This window comes from Aedes albopictus, chromosome 3 (assembly GCF_035046485.1).
Source record: "Aedes albopictus strain Foshan chromosome 3, AalbF5, whole genome shotgun sequence".
In the NCBI taxonomy this organism is placed as follows: Eukaryota; Metazoa; Arthropoda; class Insecta; order Diptera; family Culicidae; genus Aedes; species Aedes albopictus.
Genome location: NC_085138.1, coordinates 320,756,706 through 320,778,067, shown reverse-complemented (window position 1 = coordinate 320,778,067; position 21,362 = coordinate 320,756,706). Strand labels below are relative to the sequence as shown.

At 41.3% G+C, this 21,362-nt stretch overlaps 1 protein-coding gene and 1 long non-coding RNA gene across 8 annotated transcripts in view; both read right to left on the bottom strand.

The window, feature by feature from the left end:
• The window catches only part of LOC109401275 (protein enabled), a 111,452-nt gene extending 106,797 nt beyond the window's left edge, over positions 1-4,655 (bottom strand). For 3 of the 7 annotated variants that reach the window (XM_062842748.1, XM_062842749.1, XM_062842750.1), the window contains exon 1: positions 644-4,652. The gene's annotated coding sequence lies outside the window, so the exon portion shown is untranslated. Of the gene's footprint in view, positions 1-643 lie in introns of all 7 variants that reach the window. The other 4 variants (XM_062842746.1, XM_062842751.1, XM_062842747.1 and 1 more) reach the window with 4 other exon arrangements.
• Positions 4,656-8,866: 4,211 nt separating this feature from the next.
• On the bottom strand, positions 8,867-20,923 carry LOC134291512 (uncharacterized). Its single transcript, XR_009999125.1, has 3 exons — positions 20,521-20,923; positions 19,996-20,443; positions 8,867-9,414 (listed from the first exon to the last, which is right to left on the bottom strand). It is a non-coding gene; the product is annotated as an uncharacterized LOC134291512 (long non-coding RNA).
• Positions 20,924-21,362: the final 439 nt, after the last annotated feature.

Below are 21,362 nucleotides of genomic sequence, written 5' to 3'. Positions count from 1 at the left end.
AAAATGGAAGATGAATGTTCGTTCTCTTTGCGATTTTGCAAAGGTGCAATTCTTGGACAATTGCTGAGACAGAAGGGGAAAGGAGGAGGAACACTTTGGGCAGGAGACGACGGCGAAGACGGGTGGATCCTCCGGAAATGTTTTTTCGCAGATGGTCCCGGTCTAGTGAGGAACCTTATTTTTTACATCTGTCAGCACATAAACTTTTTGTGATGAGAGGAACTTGATTTTTTCTTTTTCTTCGGAACTCTCCGGATTCGCTTTCTGGCTTCTTCCTGTCGGATTGCAATCAACACTTAACAATTCTCAATTCAAATGCCACTCATTTCTTCAATCAAAAACACCTCCCGCACAGATTGATAAATTATTAATGGCCGTTTTTCCAGCTCACAGACTCGAAACCCCTTCAGGGAACCATCCGGAGGGGACCCTCCACCAGCAAGCGATCCAGAAATTAAAAGCAGCAACCGAGCTACTTTTCGCACATCACGACTCGTTTCCCGTTTGCTTTTGTCGCTTCTTTCTTCACTGTTTTTCCTCTTCCCCGTTCTCCCGTGAACACACACAATCCCAAACTAGCCAGAAGCACCTGGAGGATCCACTCCCTCTCGGCTTCGTTTTCTTCTCTTACAGCGGCACTTACATAAAAAATTGCACTTTGTTTTCTTCACCACGGAAAAAAAACCGTGTCGCACCCCGTGAAAAATCCCGGAAATTCTTTCCCCGACAACGACGACGACCTAGGTAACGACGATTCTATAACATTCCCCAGAAAACCATTCCCCAGAAAACCAATCCCCAGAATTCCATTCCCCAGAATGTACCATTCCCCAGAAAACCATTTCCCAGAAACCCATTCCCCAGAATGTACCATTCCCCAGAAATCCATTCCCCAGAATGTACCATTCCCCAGAATTCCATTCCCCAGAATGTACCATTCCCCAGAAAGAAAATAAAACTATTGTTTTATTTCTGAATGGTTTATCTTCTTCTTCTTTATGGTTCTACGTCCGCACTGGGACTTGGCCTGCCTCTCTTCAACTTAGTGTTCTTTGAGCACTTCCACAGTTATTAATTGAAGGGCTTTCTTTGCCTGCCATTGCATGAATTTGTATATTGTGAGGCAAGTACAATGATACTCTATGCCCAGGGAGTCGAGAAAATTTTCCCGACCGGAACGGGAATCGAACCCGCCGTCTCCGGATTGGCGATCCATAGCCTTAACCACTAAGCTAACTGGAGACCCTGAATGGTTTATATTAATCGCTAAAAATCAAATATTTAATCGTAAGAAATCACCGAAAGAAACATCCTGCCAAAAATTCTTAAAAACTTTGGAAGTAAGCATGATTTGCATTTACAATTTAGATTATTGGTATAATTATTGGCGTCGCAACTGCTTACTTTTTCAACATACATTTTTCCTTCTTTTCTGCATAGGTTGTTCTTTCGAATTGCACTTTTCAGTAAATTATCGACATCAAAATTTCTTACATTTTCTACGTAGTTTTTCCTTCTTTTCTGCATAGGCTGTTCTTTCGAGTTACACTATTCAGGTAATTATCGGCACCACAAGCCAGTGTTGCAATTTTTCGACAGGCCTTTATGATAGCGATATTTTGCTTTTTTCATTTTCTCCGTTTTGGTTTTCCTGTCAAAGTTGCTTTCCGATCAGCAACACGGGAGCGAAATGAAATAGGTACTCACACTCGTACGCAGCGTGCTGAAAGCGAGAGCTGACAGGGCTAAATTTCCATTCAATTTTCTGTAGTTGAGTGTTTTCACCCGTGCTAACGTATAGGGCACTCACTCTCACAAGCCACCGCTTGAGACGAATGGCTTTTCAGCATGAGTAGTGTGTGGATGATTGGGAATTGATCTTGTTGGGTCGCTCACGAATGGAGCTCTCGGACTCTGTCAGTTCTCACATCGAGGAACTGAAAACGACCGCCGCAGTCATTCATTTTCGGCTGAAAAACAGGCACTGAGACTGATATTTTGCAGGACTGCCACAAGCACAGGTATTTAGAAATTTGAAAAAAATATTAAATAAATATTTTAGCAATTAACACCGGTGGAGGCTGTAATGCCAATAATTTCCCGAAAAGTGCAATTCGAAAGAACAGCCTATGCAAAAAAGAAGGGAGAATCTATGTTAAAAAAGTATATACGCAGTTGCGATGCCTCCTCTCTCCTCTTCTTGGCGTAACGTCCTCACTGGGACAAAGCCTGCTTCTCAGATTATTGTTCTATGAGCACTTCCACAGTTTTTAACTGAGAGCTTCCTCTGCCAATGACCATTTTGCATGTGTATGTCGTGTGGCAGGCACGAAGATACTCTATGCCCAAGGAAGTCAAGGAAATTTCCTTTACGAAAAGATCCTGGACCGACCGGGAATCGAACCCGTCACCCTCAGCATGGTCATGCTGAATACCCGTGCGTTTACCGCCTCGGCTATATGGGCCCTGCGATGCCGATAATTTCCTGAAAAGTGCAACTCGAAAGAACAGCCTATGCAAAAGAAGGGAAAATTGTTGATGAACATATAAGCAGTTGTAATGCCAACAATTCTTATAACGACTCAAACATTTTTTTAACGAAGAAGGAAACGTAATACTCTGATAATTGCCATCGTACTTCGATTTAACGGTTTATTTGAGGGTTGACCAACTGCCAATCCGCGGCGCTCGCATCGTTTTTGTTCGAGTTTGACACTACTGCCACCTAGTTGATGGTTGGCCAAATTCAGTCCTTTTAGAATTAAGCGAATCTGTTTCCGAGACTAAAATTTGAATCGAAAAATGTTCGTAGTGTTACGTCTGTTTGTCTGTGGTGACATTGTTTTCCTTTCGGCATTCAAAAACCCAACACTGTTCCTTTTTTTAAACCCAGCTTTTTGTTTAGAATTTAGGCAATTGGTACAATTATAGGAATTATAACTGCTTTCATTTTCAACATAGATGTTTCCTTCTTTGCTGCATAGGCTGTTCTTTCGAATTGCGCTTTTCAGGAAATTATCGGCATCACAACTGCTTACTTTTTCAACATAGATTTTCCCTTCTTTTCTACATGGGCTGTTCTTTCGAGTTGCAATGTTTAGGTAATTATCGGCACCACAAGCACAGGTGTTTAGAAATTTGAAAAAAAATATATAATAAATATAACATCAATTTAACACCGGTGGTTGCAATAATGCCCATAATTTCCTGAAAAGTGCAATTTGAAAGAACAGCCTATGTAGAAAAGAAGGGAGAATCTATGTTGAAAATGTAAGCAGTTATAATTCCAAAAAAAATACTAATTGCCTTAATTCTAAGACAAAAATTGTTTTAAAAGAAGGAACATTGTTGGGTTTTTGAAAGCCAAAAGGAAAACAATGATACCTTTTTCCTTCTTCATTAAAAATATTTAGAATTGCTGGCATTAAAACTGCTTATACCTATGATCACTTTTTCTATTCCATAGTATTGGAATAATGATGAAAGCCCTTCTCATACCGCATGAATGAAGGGCCTTTGAAGCGAATAATTAGGAACATCCATTGGGATGGATTCCTCCAACCATTTGCGTAGAAAAACGTGGTCAGTTGAGTCTTTCCGAGTAACTCAAAGTTTTCGACAGAAAAATCTTTTTAATATAAACCGACCATAAACTGGTCCATTAGCATCTTGTACACTGAACAACATCAAAAGAAAATGCATTTTCTCTATAAATTTTGCACATCACTTTTAAAACTTTATTCATCGTGAAACAAGTGCTGCACAATTTTCACAAATCTGTCAAAAACAAAACATTTTATAGCAACGCAACTGGAATGGACAGTTAGTGAACTTTCAAGATAGGTTTAAAGATCAACATGCAACTGTGTACAATGGTAATTAAACGTTTGAACCATTGTAGAATATTTTTATGGAAATATCGTATAAGAAACAACACTATAATGTTAAAATCCTTGCCTATAACATATCATTATGATCAACATTGTACTGTTTGTGTATCGAATTAAACTTTTTAGACGAGTATATTAAGCTTTTCTGGGGAATGGTACATTCTGGGGAATGGATTTCTGGGGAATGGTGCATTCTGGGTAATGGATTTCTGGGGAATGGATTTCTGGGAAATGGTACATTCTGGGGAATGGTACATTCTGGGAAATGGTTTTCTGGGGAATGGAATTCTGGGGATTGGTATTCTGGGGAATGGTTTTCTGGGGAATGTTATAGAATCGGTAACGACCGACACAAAAACGACGAACCGACGACCAACTACTGTACTAGCACACTCAATCCGTCGTCCTCCGGCGGAAGCGGAAAAAACAACGCCCCGAAACGACGGTGAACCAGGAAAGAAGAAAAGGACACAGATCGGCACAGAGGGCCGATTTTTCACTCGTTCTCCCCTCGGATTCTCCCTAGCACAAACACTTCTGCCAGCAGCAGTACAATTTTGTCGCCATGTTTTGGAGCAAAAGAGGTTGAACAATCTGACACACAAGAGTAGTTTTTTTTTTTCCTTCACTGACTGCGACTGGAACAGCACCCCGACGACGATGGCTGCGCGACTACAAAACGAGAACGAACGGCTGCTGGCTGGCTGGCTGGCTGCTGCAGGCTTCGCGACGGCGGTCCGGTCCAACGTATCTAAATACCCATTTAGATTTATTATTTAGATTATATTTAGATACTTTGGGTCCGGTCGAAGAAAAGAATCACGAACGAATGAAGGTAAGGTGCGAAACGGAAAACGCGATGAAACAACAAGCCGAGGCTGGACGAAGCGTTGCCAACTTTTCAAATTCATCTAACTTTTCCAGATTAAATCTTTATAATTTTTAGAAGATAAGTTATTCTGACAGAATCCTGTAAATCTAGACAAAGCATTAACCAGAATTTGTAGTATTTTGAAATATTTCCTGAATTCTTCATATATTTTACTGCAATTAACGGTCTACGAATCTACGCTTTTCCACACAAAATTTTCGAAATCCTCTCAAATTTTTCAAAAGTTGACCCGGCATCCCTGGCTGGCGGCTGCTGGATCGAAACTTGACGAAGAACCGAACGAATCGCTTGCGCACGAAAACGCAAGGGAAAAAGGTATGTTGATATGGAAAAGGTAAGGTATCGTGAAATCAGTCGTGAACGGAGTCCACTCTCACACGCAGTGATGCACGCTAAAAATGGCAGTGTCATTCGTTTCATTTCATTTCATTTTAATTGGGTTTTTAAATTAAGAAAAATTCAATGATTTTATATTTTTAAACGAAAGAGCACCTTTTTCTAAGCCACTATGATTTTTTTCAGATTTTTAGAACTTTGTTTTGATACCTTAAATTAATTTCAAAAAGATTTATTCAAATCACCTTTTGACAGCTGGGCAACTGCTTGACAGCTCCGCCCAGTACAAAATCCGACGAGGGGTGATTCGACAAATCGCTCCCATACAAACTTCAAGTTGATTTTTAAATAGGTTCCCGGGCTCCAAAATTCATGAAAATTTGGATTTTGGCTCAGTTTGGCATGCAGATTCAGAATATGGCATTATCTCAACATCGCTTAAAAAGCCAATTAAATATTCAATATTAATTCTGTTCAGTGTATACAATTTGTAATACAATTTGTAATACAATTTGTTTTCATAAGCTGAGATATGCGAGGGGAATGGCACTAGCCGTTTTCCAAAAATCTTACCATGTCTTTTGAGAAGCCCTCAGAGGATATCGCCGAAATGATTACTTTCCTTGGGTCTGACCACCCACTGTCCTTCAGTTATTTCCTCCTAGATTTCTCCAGGAATCCACTCTTCAGAGATCCCTCCAGGAATTTCCTTTTGGAAATTGTTTAAACACCACGTGGCTACACTTTCTTTCAGCTTTATAGAACAGCTCAAGCTAATAAGGCAATCCATGAGACAGATGCGATCAGCTGATTTTTTTTTTGTTTACCATGTATATTTGACATCCGATGATCGGGGTGACAGTTGAACACAAAGGAATTTGTTAAGCACCGACGACACTTGACGAAACTTTGTTAAGTTGTACTCACACTATGTTTACATTTTTTAGCTGTCACTCCCATCGCGAAAAGTCGTCATGGATTGCCTTATAGTTATTTATGTAACAAGTTGCAAAAAGTTGATTTTTTCAGCACGAGTAGTACATTTATCCAAACGAGGCTTGCCGAGTTGGATAAATACGAAGAGTGCTGAAAAATCGAGTTTTGCAACGAGTTCCATACAAAATTGTATGCAATGATTTTTTTCATAATTATATAACTATTTTTCATTATGCAACTCATTTCAGTTGCATAATGAGCCAGTTCGGAAAAATTGGCTATTATGATACCAAAATGAGTTACATAATATGTAAATAGGGTCCTAAAATTAAAGACGAAATCTCGCTTATATTGAATAATACGATCAAGCATGGTATTCTAATCGAAATTGTACTTTACTCTATAGATAGTAGAGTAAACATAGATCTGCGTGAGATGAATCCGTTGTATCCAAACGAACTGTCAAAATCTGTATCCAAACGAGCATGACGTCACGATTTGGACAACATCAATGGAGCGCATGACGTCATATTCAATCTTCGCACTCTTGAAAATTACTACTTACACGCTTGGAACACTTTAGTCAGCGGTGTCCGCGGATCTATGTTTACTCTACTATCTATACTTTACTCGAACTTGAAAAACAAAGGAATATAGCGCATTTAGTTCACCACTGGACTATCGCACTAGTTTTCACGAGTGCGAAAACGCTAATAAAAGTGCGCGATTGCATCAAATTAACTCGGTGTCTTCAGAGCACTTGTTCTCCATAGATTGAAGAAATATTATGTTTCCAGTTCAAAACCGAATTAGCGACATTTTTTCTTTTACTTGCGCTGCTTTTGCCTTGCGTTAAACACAATGTCGGAAGTGGGGCGCTGTATTGTACACCTGGTATTCTATACAGCGCCCCACTTCCGACATAGTGTATAACGCAAGGCAAAAGCAGCGGAAGTAAAAGAAAAAATGTCGCTAATTCGGTTTTGAACTGGAAACACAATAGTGCGCCGAAGACATCAACCTGATTTGATGCAATCGCGCACTTTCATTTACGTTTTCGCACTTATAAAGTCGCAGTTCACACTCCGACGAACCGACGTGACAGTGGTGATTCAAAAGTGTCCCCCCCAAATTTAACGGTCGACCACCGAAGCGAGCGATCGCTTCTGTCAAATCAGCGCAGACGCGAACCGTTTCCTATATGAACACACGGGGGTTCGGTGTCGAGCTATCAAATCATCGCGAGCCGTTATGCAGGTGGCGATAGTGTTCGGCTATTTTTCATCATGGCGTCGCGGACAACAAATTTGAATTTATTTGTTCTAGCTGTCACGTCGGTTCGTCGGTGGTTCGCAGTCTAGTAGTGAACTAAATGCGGTATTGGCGATTAAAAGTAGAGGTTATGTCGTGAAAATTTGGAAGTTTGAAAGGGAAATACCAGTTCCTCATCGGTTTAATCATTTATTTTTTTGATAAATTTTTCGATTAAATGAATTTTTCTACCCCGATCCCACATTAAATTTCATCTGAAACGACTCAATCACTAAAATACGAAATGGGATTTCACAAAACTTAACCTCACTTTAGGAGGCCAATAATGAGAAAATTCGAAATAAGTAAAATGGTAAATAGTTCTACTTTGACATTTGAGGTCTATATCACAGACAAACAGACGTAAAGGCTGGTTTACAGTTCGGAAAATGTGCCACGGGATTTTGACGCCTGTGCATTTTAAATGGAGCGCGGAATTTCAAATCCCGTGACGGAAAACATGGATGACAATTTTCCCGAAGTGTAAACCCGGCAGCGGATTTTGGCACGGAAAGGAAAAACATCTCTACACACATTTTTCCCGGCGGAAAGAATTCACTTCGAATTGTTTCCGCGCGCATTTTGGTCTGTTTGAGTCGCTACAAAGTTTAAGTGCGCTAAAAATGATTCAATCGCTCTTCTTGGACGATTTACCCTTTTTCTACTATAGTTCCTTATCAATATTTTCTACGATCAGGATTGTACTGTTTTTTTTCGGGAGTTTTTTAAGTTATTTCTACTGATTTTTTTTTTAAAAGATTCCCTTATGATTTATTTCCAAAAGTCCCATCGTAAGTTTTTTCTCCGGAAGCTTTTCCTAAAGAATTTACTCCAGAAGTTACCAGTAGGAATTATTCTTCTATGGTATTTTTATCCAGGAGTTCCTGCCTGCCAATATTCGTCAATTTTTCCTATTTTCTTCAAAGTATTTCACCTTTATAATTTTTAAAACTAGTTATTCCTGGGGATTTTTGCTGGAGCACGCTATGTCCAAAGGGAAGTATTATGAAAATCGAATGTACCTCAAATGTTATTCCCTAGGATCATAGGTTTGGACCTCTAGTTTCAGAATCTGTGCTGCTTAAAATATTTCATCTTGGGTTTTTTTTATATTTTTCCTATTTTCCCATACAAATGCCGAAAAAAGTCATTTTTCGGTTAATTTCGTCCCATATAAAAATGTATGGGAAAAAACCCAAGATGGATGATCTTAAATCGCACATATTCTGAATCTAGAGGTCCAAAAATGCGGTTCAAGCGAAAAAAATTTGAGGTACATTCACTTTTCATAATACTTCCCTTTGGACATAGCGTGTGGAGTACGATGCGGGGGTCTGAGTTTTCCATAGGTTCCTCTTGAATGCTCTTTCCGAGGATTTTGAGGAGTTCTTCCTAGAGATTTTTCTTTATGAGTCCTGGGCATATTCCCCATTCCTCCTGGGGAGTTTATTTTGGGATTTCTTTTCTTTTTTCTTCGTTGAGGAGTTCTGGTCACTTCTGGTCATTTTTCATAGCATTCATTTATTTATTAAGTATTTATTACATGTTATAATAAAACTGATTCAACAATTCCTCGCTACAACACTCGATTCGCACACATTTGCTCCATCGTCGGCCGCGTTTTACATTTGATCGTTCCGCGCGTTTACATCCAGATCGTTCTGCACCTGATCTTGCATGCTACCCTCCAGGTCTCCTTGTACTATACGGATCTCTTGCGAACACCGGCTTCGTAGGCTTGTTGTCCGGCATTCTCACAACATGCCCTGCTCATCGTTTCATTCCAGCTTTTGCCACCTTCCGGATGCTTGAATCGCTGTAGAGTGCAGCGAGCTCGTGGCTCATCCTTCACCGCCACACATTGTTCCGCTGCACACCGCCAAAGATAGTTCTTAGCACCCAACGCTCGAACACTTGCTATCTTCCTTGAGCATAGTCCAGATCTCATGCCCGTAGAATACCACCAGTCCTATCAGAGTCCTGTACATGGTGTATTTGGTGCGGGAGTCAATCTTTTTCATAGCACTGGAAGACGGCTGCGCGGTCAGTCTGAAATATACGAACATTCATTAATATTATTTTAATACATACTATGCGATTCTTCCAAATGATTTTTTTTTGCAAAAGTTCCTCTAAGAGGTGTTTTTATAACTAAGCTTAACGGATATTCCTTTTAAGAATTTTTATATAGAGATTCCTCCCGAACATTTCTCTCCGTAAGTATACCTTGAGTTTTTGGTATTTTACTCATGCATTTTTTTTTCAGAAATTCCTGTAAAAGGAATTTTAGATCAGGTGTTTTCTATGTATTTTTTTTCAGCTGCTGCTGCTGCTAGAGGTATTTCCTGCAATTCTTCCAGACGTTCTCAGGTTAAAATCTCTATAATAAATACAAAAAATCTTTTAGATCATCTGGAAATTTTTCCAACAGTTTCTCCTAAAATGCTTCCAGAATTTTAACCGGAGATCTTCCAAGAATTACTCTTGGATATCTTCTGGAAGTTTCTGGGAATGCTTCCAAAAGTTATATCGTGAGGACTTCAAAAGTACCATAAGAGAGCAAAGAATTCTCTAAAAGTTTCTCCGAAAATTATTCCAAACATTGCTATGGAAATTCGTTCAGAAGTTCCACCGAGAGTTCTTCTTCCAGAAGTTCCTTTTAGAATTCATTCAGAAGTACCTCGGGAAATTGTTCAAAAAATTTATCTCGACATTCTTTGAATGGGTTATCAAAAAAGTTTCTTGGGTATTCTGTAGCAGTTCATCCACACGTAAAATATTTCAATTATTAAATCCATTACAATCGCCTTTTACAATCAATAACAACGAACCTAATAACGATAATAAATTCACCTAATATTATGTATTATGATAACACATCATTGCCATAAGCCAAACTAATACTTTTCATATATTTTGGCTAATGGACAAAAAGTATAAGGCTAAGCTTATACTTTGAATAAGTTTTCAGTTTGATTTTTCCCGCCAATCGAGCGCTTGCCCACATCAAGAAGTTCCGCAAACAAAAAATGCGAATTGAAAACACGCAAGTGTATTTTACTGAAGCAAAACCAGGAATTTAATATTTTTCTAACAGTGATCGACAAGATTTATCAGGTAATCTGTTTTTTATTGTTTTGTCGCAGCCACATAAGCATACTAGTTTATTCCAGCGGGCCGAAACCCGTTTCCCGGCTCAGGATTTGTTCGAGGAGCCGCACCCGTGCTTTCTTTTCAACTCGGAAGAGGAAGTCGACATCACTGAAAAGACCCCTAAGAAGCGGATGAGGAAGCGGACCAGTGCTATTTTCGACGCGAGGGGCTCGAAAGATGAAGGAATTTGCGAAGACGGAGGCGGCGGGTAAGAACTTTCGTGTATTTGCTAGTATAAGCTGCTAACGTGTAACTTTCTATTTTTAGTTGCAATCTTGCAAATTACTTCGCAAGCGGAACGACATTGGCTTATGATTATCGGTAACAACAATCTGATTGTGCGGAAACTGCAACAAACGCGTCCCGTCGCCAACTTACCGCTGGAGTACATCCACTCGAGATGTCAGATCTTGCCGAAAGATGCCTTCCAAAATTTTACATAGATTATAGTGCCAGTTTAGATGCAAGTGCAGTGCAAACCTCTAAAAATGACTAATAAATTAAGTATTTCGATTAAAATAATGTTTTCTTTTCTTGATCATGTTAACTGGAAGAAGAAAAAGTAGAAGGCAAATTCAAAATAAACGGTAATTGATTTCATTAGTTGTATCACATACATGATATAAGAATTCTAATATCATTCATTAGCATTAATGATTGATTGTATTAGGGTAAACTTATACTTTTTATTTCTGGTTACTTATGCTATACATTACATTTATTCATACGGTTTATTAGGAAAACGAAATGGCAAAAATGTATAACATTTTCTTATACATTCAATAAGGATTTTTCTTTTCTTTTGCAATTGTTTTTCTAATCTAATCTAATCTAATCTAATCTAATCTAACACATTCGCAGCCAGTACAAGAAAGCATCCTGGAAAATAATCAGGTTAGATTACGCCCGATTATTTTTCTTGTCAATATTGATGATTGCAGCATATCGAAGGTATGACACAAGCATCAAAGCGGCCAGGCCTACTGCGCAGTGTTTACCGCAAAGATGATTCTTTGAAATGATTCGATTTAAATGAACATAACATTTTATTTTAAATCGGATCACTTCTCGAATCTACAGGGAGGGAAGGATGCGTGGACATACCGTACCAAACGCTCCGAGATTGAGATACAAATATGAAATTAGGTATGTAGTGGTATGAATAAATGTTAAAATGAAAAATAAAGCATGTAACGTTCTCACCGAAGTTTGTTAATTCATCCGTGAATCCGCTTGAGGAATGGAACTAGCGACGTCCTGTAGCCCAATGTTGATAACCAGATCCATCTATAACTACTGGTCGATAGTGATACACGTGGATCCATCACTATGAGAAGACGCATCTGATCCGGCCAAAGCAAAACTCGCGCACAGCATCTTTGCACTCACTCCATCAAAATCTCCAAAAACACCACTCGTGATTTCATATTTGACCCAACACAAAAGTCTGCGGATCACTTCATCACTTCATACTAGAAAATCCACGCAATCCTCCAATGGAAGATAATGTCTGGGTGGCACAGCACCAAACGGTTCACCAGCGACGAGCGGTGAAAATACTCTTCTTTTTACCCTTCTTACACCCATAAGAAGGGTATAAATATCGCTCGAAAAACCGACTTTCGATCCGAGGCCCGGAGGGCCGAGTCTCATACACCAATGAACTCAGCTCGACGAACTGAGCAAATGTCTGTATGTGTGTGTGTGTGTATGTGTGTATGTGTGTGTGTGTGTATGTGCGTTACAAAAAAAAGTCACGCACGTTTCTCAGCCGTCTGTCAACCGATTTGAGTTCTCTTGGAAGCAAATGAAAGCTACTACATCCTAGTAGAACGCTATTGAATTTTTTTTCGATTGGACGTTTGGTTACCGAGATATCTCTCGAAGAGTACTTATGAGTCATACTTCTAAACTTTTTAAGGTTTTTGACCAAGTGTATCATAATAAATATTTCGACCGTTTGTCAATCGATTTGGGTTCTCTTGGCACCAAATGAAAGCTACAGCATCCTAGTAGATCGCCCAGAAATTTTATTTCGATTGGACATTTGGTTACAGAGATATCTTTCGAAGAGTACTTCGAATTTATACAACTAAACCTTTTGAGATTTTTGACCAAAAGTATCATAATAAATATCTTAGCCGTCTGTCAACCGATTTCGGTTATCCTGGCACCAAATAAAAGCTACAACATTCTAGTAGAACCCTATACATTTTCATTAGGATTGGACATTTGGTTACCGAGATATCTTTCAAAGAGTACTTGGGAGTAATACAGGTTAACTTTTTGAGATTTTTGACCAAGGGTACCATAATAAATATCTCAGCCGTCTGTCAACCGATTTGGGTTCTCTAAGCACCAAATGAAAGCTACAATATGCTTGTATAAGGCCCTGAAATTTTATTTCGATTCGACATTTGATTACTGAGATATCTTACGTAGAGTATTTCAATAATTTATTTTATTATATTCACTTGTTATCTTGCATTTGTTTTTGACCAGTCTATGGGAAATTATTTTTCAATAAATAATGCTGATCTCATACAAAGTGTATTCTAGCAGGTTATTGTTTTCAACAAAATTATAATTAACAAATTACAAATACACAGGAATTTTATGAAAACTAACAATATGTTAACTGAAAGCTTTAAATTTATATATTGTGGGAAAAATGCAAGAACTGTACAGCCAAAATAACTAGTTAATGCCAAAACTGATTAACTTAGTAGATGTATCATTTTTGTCCTTTCAACACCATAACCATGAATACCAAGTACTTCGGAGTTAATTTATTCGACTGATTAAGAGATATTAGACAAAGTGCATCTTGCTGATTTTTTTATCCATTTGTTAATCGATTCAAGATTATTTGGCAGTTAACAAAAGATACAATATTTTGAATATGAAAGCTATTTTTTTAACATTCCATATAAGATTCTTGGAGGTATCTGGCATTACTGGTAAGTCCATGGTCTGATGCTATTTTGGGAACCATTTCACTCGATGTCAAATCCACAATATTTTCTAGAACTTTTGGCCAATCGCACAAAATAAATTTGCTTAATACGCATAATACAACAATATTTTTAATAAGTGTAAGAAGGGTTCTGTTCACCATAGGTGGATTAAATCGGGTTTTTCTCTATAGGCTGGCTGCTTTCAATCACGATACAGAAAACAAACGAACCGAACCCTGCACCAAAAGCACTACTGTTCACGAAACCTGCAGCACCCAGTCCTGAGGACTACGAAAATCACTCCGGATGATGAACCATCGGTTAAAGTATCACGGGAACCTAACCGGACAAGAACGCGAAAAAACCTTGACACGACGAAAACAAAACACGTCCGATCGCGACGATGCTTACTTCGATCCTCCTTTTCTTTTGCAATTGTTTTTCCGGGATTTTTTTTTTAATACACTGGGATATCTTTCATTAGTTCATTCAGGATTTTTCCCGATGGTCCTCCGGAAGTTCACATAAGAATTTCTCCGAAAGGTCTTCCTCGGCTTCCTCAAGAATTCTTTCAGGAAAATTTTCAGGAGTTCGAGACAAACTCTCACCAGGAATGTTTGCTGAAGTTCCTCCAGAAATGTTTGCAGGAGTTTCTTGAGGTATTCCCGAATATTCTTTCAGCAGATATTTAGGAAATACCCAGGAATCGGAAATACCTCCAGGAGGTTCTCGATAAATCCTCCACGAGTTCTTCGGGAATCCCTCCGGGAATTCCTCCAAGAATTCCTCGGGAGTTTCTCGTAAATTCACACAGCAGTTCCTCCAAGAGTTTCTCGGGAATTGTTGTAGGAATTCCTCGGGAAATCCTCCAGGAACTCCTCGGTTATTGCTCCGGAAGTTCCTCGGATATTTCTCCAGAAGTTCCTCCAGTAGTTTCTCAGGAATTCCTTCAGGATATCCTCGGGACTTTCTTCAGAAGTTCTCGAGAATTCCTCCAGAAGTTCCTCAAAGACTTCCTCGGGATGTCATCTCGAAGTTCCTCGAGAATTCCTCCGGGAACTTCACGGCAATCACTCCAGGATTTCCCTGGGAATTTCTCCAGGTGTTCCTCGGGATTTCCTCGGGAATCCATCCAGAAGATCCTAAAACAAATCCACGGGAATTCCTTCAGGAGTTTCTCGAGAATTCATCCAGAAGTTCCTCAAGGAGTTCTTTAAAGAGTTCCTCGTGAATTCTTCTAGAAGTTCCTCTAGAATCCCTTCAGAATTTCCTCTGGAATTCCTTCAGGAGTTCCTCAGGAATTCCTCCAGTAGATCCTAAAAGAGTTGCTCGTGAATTTTTCGAGCAGGTCCTCGGGAATACCTCCAGAAAGTTTCTCAGGAATTCCTTCAGAATTTCCTCGGGAATTCCTTCAGAATTTCTTCGGGAATTCCTTCAGGAGCTCCTCGGGGATTCCTCAAGGAGTTCACTAAAGAGTTTATCGGGAATTCCTCCAGGAGATCCTTGTATATTCCTGCAAAAGTTCCTCGGAAATTCCTCCACGACTTCCTCTGGAACTCATCCAGGAGTTCCTCGGGAATTTCTCCAGGAGGTCCTCCTGAATTCCTCCAGGAGTTCCTTAAAGAGTTCCTCGGGAATTTCTCCAGGAGTTCCTCGTCGATTCCTGCAAGAGTTCCTCGGGAATTCCTCCAGAAGCTCCTCGGAAATTCCTCAAGGAATTTCTCGGAAATTCCTCTAGGAGATACTAAACAAGATACTAAAAGAGTTCCTCGTGAATTCTTCCAGAAATTCCTCGGGAATTCCTCCAGAAGTTCCCCAGGAATTCTTTCAGGAGTTCCTCGGAAACTCCTCCAGGAGTTCACTAAAGAGTTAATCGGGATCGGTAATTATCCAGGAGATCCTTGGGTATTCCTGCAAGAGTTTGTTGAAAATTCCTCCAGGAGTTCTGTGGAAATTCCTCCGCGACTTCCTCGGAAATTCCTTCAGGAGTGCCTCGGAAATTTTTCCAGGAGTTCATCGTGAATTCCTCCAGAAATTCCTCGGAAATTCCTCCAGGAGTTCCTCCGAAATTCCCCCAGGAGTTCCTCGGAAATTACTCCAGGAGTTCCTCGGGAATTCCTCCAGGAGTTCCTTAAATAGTTCCTCGGGAATTTCTCCAGGAGTTCCTCGTGAATTCCTCCAGGAGTTCCTCGGGAATTCCTCCAGGAATTCCTCGGAAATTCCTCAAGGAATTCTTCGGGAATTTCTCAAGGGAATCCTTGGGAATTCCTCAAGGAATTCCTCCATCAGATACTAAACAAGATACTTAAAAAGTTCCTCGTGAATTCTTCCAGAAGTTCCTCGGGAATTCCTCCAGAAGTTCCCCAGGAATGCCTACAGGAGTTCCTCGGAAACTCCTCCAGGAGTTCACTAAAGAGTTAATCGGGAATTAATCCAGGAGATCCTTGGGTATTCCTGAAAAAGTTCCTTGAAAATTCCTCTAGGAGTTCCTCGGAAATCTCTCCATGACTTCCTCGGGAATTCCTCCAGGAGTTCCCCGGAAATTTTTCCAGGAGTTCATCGTCAATTAGTCCAGGAATTCCTCGGAAATTCCTCCAGGAGTTCCTCGGAAATTCCTCCAGGAGTTCCCCGGGAATTCCTCCAGAAGTTCCTCCAGGAGTTCCTCGGGAATACTACCAGGAATTCCTTGGAAAATTTCACCAGGAGTTCACTAAAGAGTTCGTCGGCAATTCCTCGGGAATTCCTCCAGACAATACCAAAAGAGTTCCTAGTGAAATCTTCCAGAAGTTCCTCGGGAATTCCTCCAGGAGTTCCCCGGGAATTCCTCCAGGAGTTCTCCGGGCATTCCTCCAGGAGTTTCTTGGGAATTCCTCCAGGAGTTCAGCAGGAATTACTCAAGGAGGTCCTCGGGAATTCCTGAAAAGAGTTCCTTAGAAATTCCTCTAGGAGTATCTCGGGAATTCCTCCAGGAGATACTAAAATAGTTCTTTGTGAAATCTTCCTGAAATTCCTCGGGAACTCCTCCAGCAGTTCCTCGGGAACTCCTCCAGCAGTTCCTCGGGAACTCCTCCAGCAGTTCCTTATGAATTCCTTCAGAATTTCCTCGGGAATTCCTTCAGGAGTTCCTCGGGAACTTCTCCAGGAGTTAACTAAAGAGTTCATCAGAAATTCCTCCAGGAGATCCTCAGGAATTCCTCCAAGAATTCCTCGGGAATTTCTCCAGGAGTTCTTCGAGAATTCTTCCAGGAGCACCAAGAGAATTCTTCCAGGAGTTCCTTGAGAATTCCTCCAGGAGCACCAAGGAAATTCTTCCAGGAGTTCCTTGGGAATTACTCCAGGAGTTCCTCGACAATTACTCCCGATGTTCCTCGGGAATTTCACCAGGAGTTCCTTGGGAAATCCCCCAAAAGTTCCCCTGGAATTCCTGCAGGAGTTTCCCGGGAATTCTTCCAGGAGCTCCTCGGGAATTCCTCCAGGAGTTCTTTGGGAATTCCTTCGGGAGTTCCTCGGGAATTCATCCAGGGATTCCTCGGGAGTTCCACCAGGAGTTTCTCGGGAATTCCTTCAGGAGCTACTTGGGATAACCCCCAGAAGCTTCTCGGAAATAACACCAGGAGTTCCTCGGGAATTTTTCCAGAAGTTCCTCAGAAATACCTTTAAGAATTCCAAGAACTCATGCTGGAATTGTCCATCCACTATGATTAAAAAAATCCCGAGGAACTCCTGGAAAAATTCCCAAGGTTTTTCAGGAGAAATTATCTAAGCAATTTCTGGAGGAATTTCCGAAGAACTCCTGGAGGTATTACTAAGAAACTCCTGGATTAGTTCTCGAGGAACTCCTGGAAGAATTTCCGTGGTGCTCATGGAGGAATTCCCGAAGAACGCCTGGAGGAATTCCCGAGAAACTTCTGGAGAAGTTTTCGAGAAAGTCCTGGAGTAATTCTCAAAAAACTCCTGGAGAAATTCCTTAGGAACTCCTGGTGGAATTCCCGAGGAACTCCTGGAGTAATTCCCGAGGAACTCCTGGAGTAATTCACGAGGAACTCCTGGAGTAATTCCCGAGGAACTCCTGGAGAAATTCCCGAGGAACTTCTGGAGGAATTCATAAGGAACTCCTGGTGAAATTCCCGAGGAATTGCGGGAGTTATTATCGAGGAACTCCTAGAGTAGTTATCGAGGAACTCCTTGAAGAATTCCTTTGGTGCTCGTGAAGGAATTCCCAAGGAACTCCTGGAAGAATTCCCTTGGTGATCCTGGAGGAATTCTCAAGGAACTCCTGGTGGAATTCCCGAGGAACTCCTGGGGTAATTATCGTGGAACTTCTGGAGTAATTATCGAGGAACTCCTGGAAGGATTCCCTTGGTGTTCCTGGAGGAATTCCCAAGGAACTCCTGGTGGAATTCCCGAGGAACTCCTGGAGTAATTCTCGAGGAACTCCTGGAGTAATTCCCGTGGTGCTTCTGGAGGAAATACCGAGGAACTCCTGGAGGAATTCCCGAGGAACTCCTGAAGGAATTCCCGAGGAACTCCTGAAGGAATTCCCGAGGAACTCCTGGAGGAATTCCCGAGGAACTCCTGGAGGAATTCCCGAGGAACTCCTGGAGGAATTCCCGAGGAACTCCTGGAGGAATTCCCGAGGAACTCCTGGAAGAATTCCCGAGGAACTCCTGGAAAAATTCCCGAGGATCTCCTGGAGGAATTGCCGAGGAACTCCCTGAGGAATTCACGAGGAACTCCTGGAGGAATTCCCGAGGAACACCTGGAGGAATTCCCGAGGAACTCCTGGAGGAATTCCCGAGGAACTCCTGGAGGAATTCCCGAGGAACTCCTGGAGGAATTCTCGAGGAACTCCTGGAGGAATTCCCGAGGAACTCCTGGAGGAATTCCCGAGGAACTCCTGGAGGAATTCCCGAGGAACTCCTGGAGGAATTCCCGAGGAACTCCTGGAGTAATTCCCGAGGAACTCCTGGAGTAATTCCCGAGGAACTCCTGGAGTAATTCCCGAGGAACACCTGGAGGAATTCCCGAGGAACTCCTGGAGGAATTCCCGAGGAACTCCTGGAGGAATTCCCGAGGAACTCCTGGAGAAATTCCCGAGGAACTCCTGGAGGAATTCCCGAGGAACTCCTGGAGGAATTCCCGAGGAACTCCTGGAGGAATTCCCGAGGAACTCCTGGAGGAATTCCCGAGGAACTCCTGGAGGAATTCCCGAGGAACTCCTGGAGGAATTCCCGAGGAACTCCTGGAGGAATTCCCGAGGAACTCCTGGAGGAATTCCCGAGGAACTCCTGGAGGAATTCCCGAGGAACTCCTGGAGGAATTCCCGAGGAACTCCTGGAGGAATTCCCGAGGAACTCCTGGAGGAATTCCCGAGGAACTCCTGGAGGAATTCCCGAGGAACTCCTGGAAGGATTCCCTTGGTGTTCCTGGAGGAATTCCCGAGGAACTCCTGGAGGAATTCCAGAGGAACTCCTGGAGGAATTCCAGAGGAACTCCTGGAGGAATTCCCGAGGAACTCCTGGAAGAATTCCCGAGGAACTCCTGGAAGAATTCCCGAGGAACTCCTGCAGGAATTCCCGAGGAACTCTTGGAGGAATTCCCGAGGAACTCCTGGAGGAATTCCCGAGGAACACCTGGAGGAATTCCCGAGGAACTCCTGGAGGAATTCCCGAGGAACTCCTGGAAGAATTCCCGAGGAACTCCTGGAGGAATTCCCGAGGAACTCCTGGAGGAATTCCCGAGGTGCTCCTGGAGGAATTCCCAAGGAACTCCTGGGATATTACTCCATAATTACTCCAGGAGTTCCTCGATAATTACGCCAGGAGTTCTTCGGGAATTCCACCAGGAGTTCCTAGGGAATTCCTCCAGGAGCACCAAGGGAATTCTTCCAGGAGTTCCTCGGGAATTCCTCCAGGAGCTCTTCGGAAATTCCTCCACGAGCACCACGGAAATTCCTCCAGGTGTTCCTTGAGAATTACTCCAGGAGTTCCTCGGGAATTCCACCAGGAGTTCCTTGGGAATTTCTCCAGGAGCACCAAGGGAATTTTTCCAGGAGATCCTTGGGAATCCCTCCAGGAGCACCAAGGAGGAATTCCCGAGGAACTCCTGGAGGAATTCCCAAGGAACTCCTGGTGAAATTCCTGAGGAACTCCTGGAGTAGTTGTCGAGGAACTCCTGGAGTAATTATCGAAAAACTCCTGGAAGAATTCCCTTGGTGCTCCTAGAGGAATTCCCAAGGAACTCCTGGTGGAATTCCCGAGGAACTCCTGGAGTAATTCTCGAGGAACTCCTGGAGGATATTCCAAGGAACTACTGGAGAAATTCCTGGAGGAGTTCCCAAGGAACTCCAGGAGGAATTCATGAGGAACTCCTGGAGAAATTACGGAGTGACGTTTGAAAGAATTCTCGTGAAATTTCACATGCTTACATTAACCCTTTTAAGTATTAACAAATATTTTAACGGAGTGATGAATAATGAGTATTTTGTGAATAGGAAAGGTATATTAACCTACCTACTTACCATTCCAAGTCGATTTATACAGCGTCCGAAACGTTTTGTCCAATGTGTCCACGATGGAACTCCGTTGGGGCAAATCCAGTGTCCTTGTTGTACACACTTTCGGCGTGCAGATTAGAACCGGTTGGACATGGGTCCCGTAGGAACTCGTCAACATTTTTCAGCGAACATTCAACAGCGGGCCTTGCAGCGGGCTTCCTGGATATCGTCTTGTTCAGGGCATCATACGAATTAGTTCGCAGTTTGGAGGGGCATTTGATCAATTCGATAAGTCGTGAAGCGAGTCGGTCGAAAGCTGGTGTCACACGTACCGGTGGAACTGGATTCCATACAGCGATCCTTCGAGCTTGCTCGAATCACCATAATGCGCCGTCGTCATATCGTGGACAGATATGTTACTGTTCCCGTTTGCCATCAGTGCAACAGACTCCAGTTTGAATTGCGGATAGAGCTGAAAGATGCAAAGATTGATCATAATTCCTACTTGAAGCCACATAAGCAGATTGGGGGAAACTGTAAGATACTTACCACTTCCGTTTACTTTCCCTTGCCCTCCTGGGCCGAAGCATTCTTGGCTCTAGATAGAATTATTCAGCATGCAGCAGTTCCCGGAATCACGAACACCGGACGGTCAGGTGTGGATTTGGGTGGTTTGGGCAGCAACAACTATAAGATGCAGATAGCGGATAGCACACCTGAAATGCATTTAAAATGTAATAGATTTTATTAGGTATGATGCATATAAATAATTAGGAAATTCTAATACAAATTATTACAAAGAGCGAATGGCATTCATAAGTTTAAACTTATACTTTTTATTTATCGTATGTTATATTCCATATAACGCACTCATATGAGCTTTATTAGGAAAACGAAATGGCAAAAATGTATAACATTTTCTTATATATTCCATATGGAAATTTCTTTTCGTGTAGGAGTTTAGGAGCCTATTATGATACTGAATTGCATAAAATATATTTCAATATTAAGGAGGAAATCAGACAATCTACACGAAAAGAAATTTCCATATGTAATATATAAGAAAATGTTATACATTTTTGCCATTTCGTTTTCCTAATAAAGCTCATATGAGTGCGTTATATGGAATATAACATACGATAAATAAAAAGTATAAGTTTAAACTTATGAATGCCATTCGCTCTTTGTAATAATTTGTATTAGAATTTCCTAATTATTTATATGCATCATACCTAATAAAATCTATTACCTTATATTTTGTTTGAAATTCCTAATATTTTACTTTTTTTTCTTATTTTTACTAAAACATTGATGTTTTGTTTACGATTCGTACATAATTTATTTATTCATTTGATAATATCAACAAAGCCTCGATCAAAACAGTCACAAAA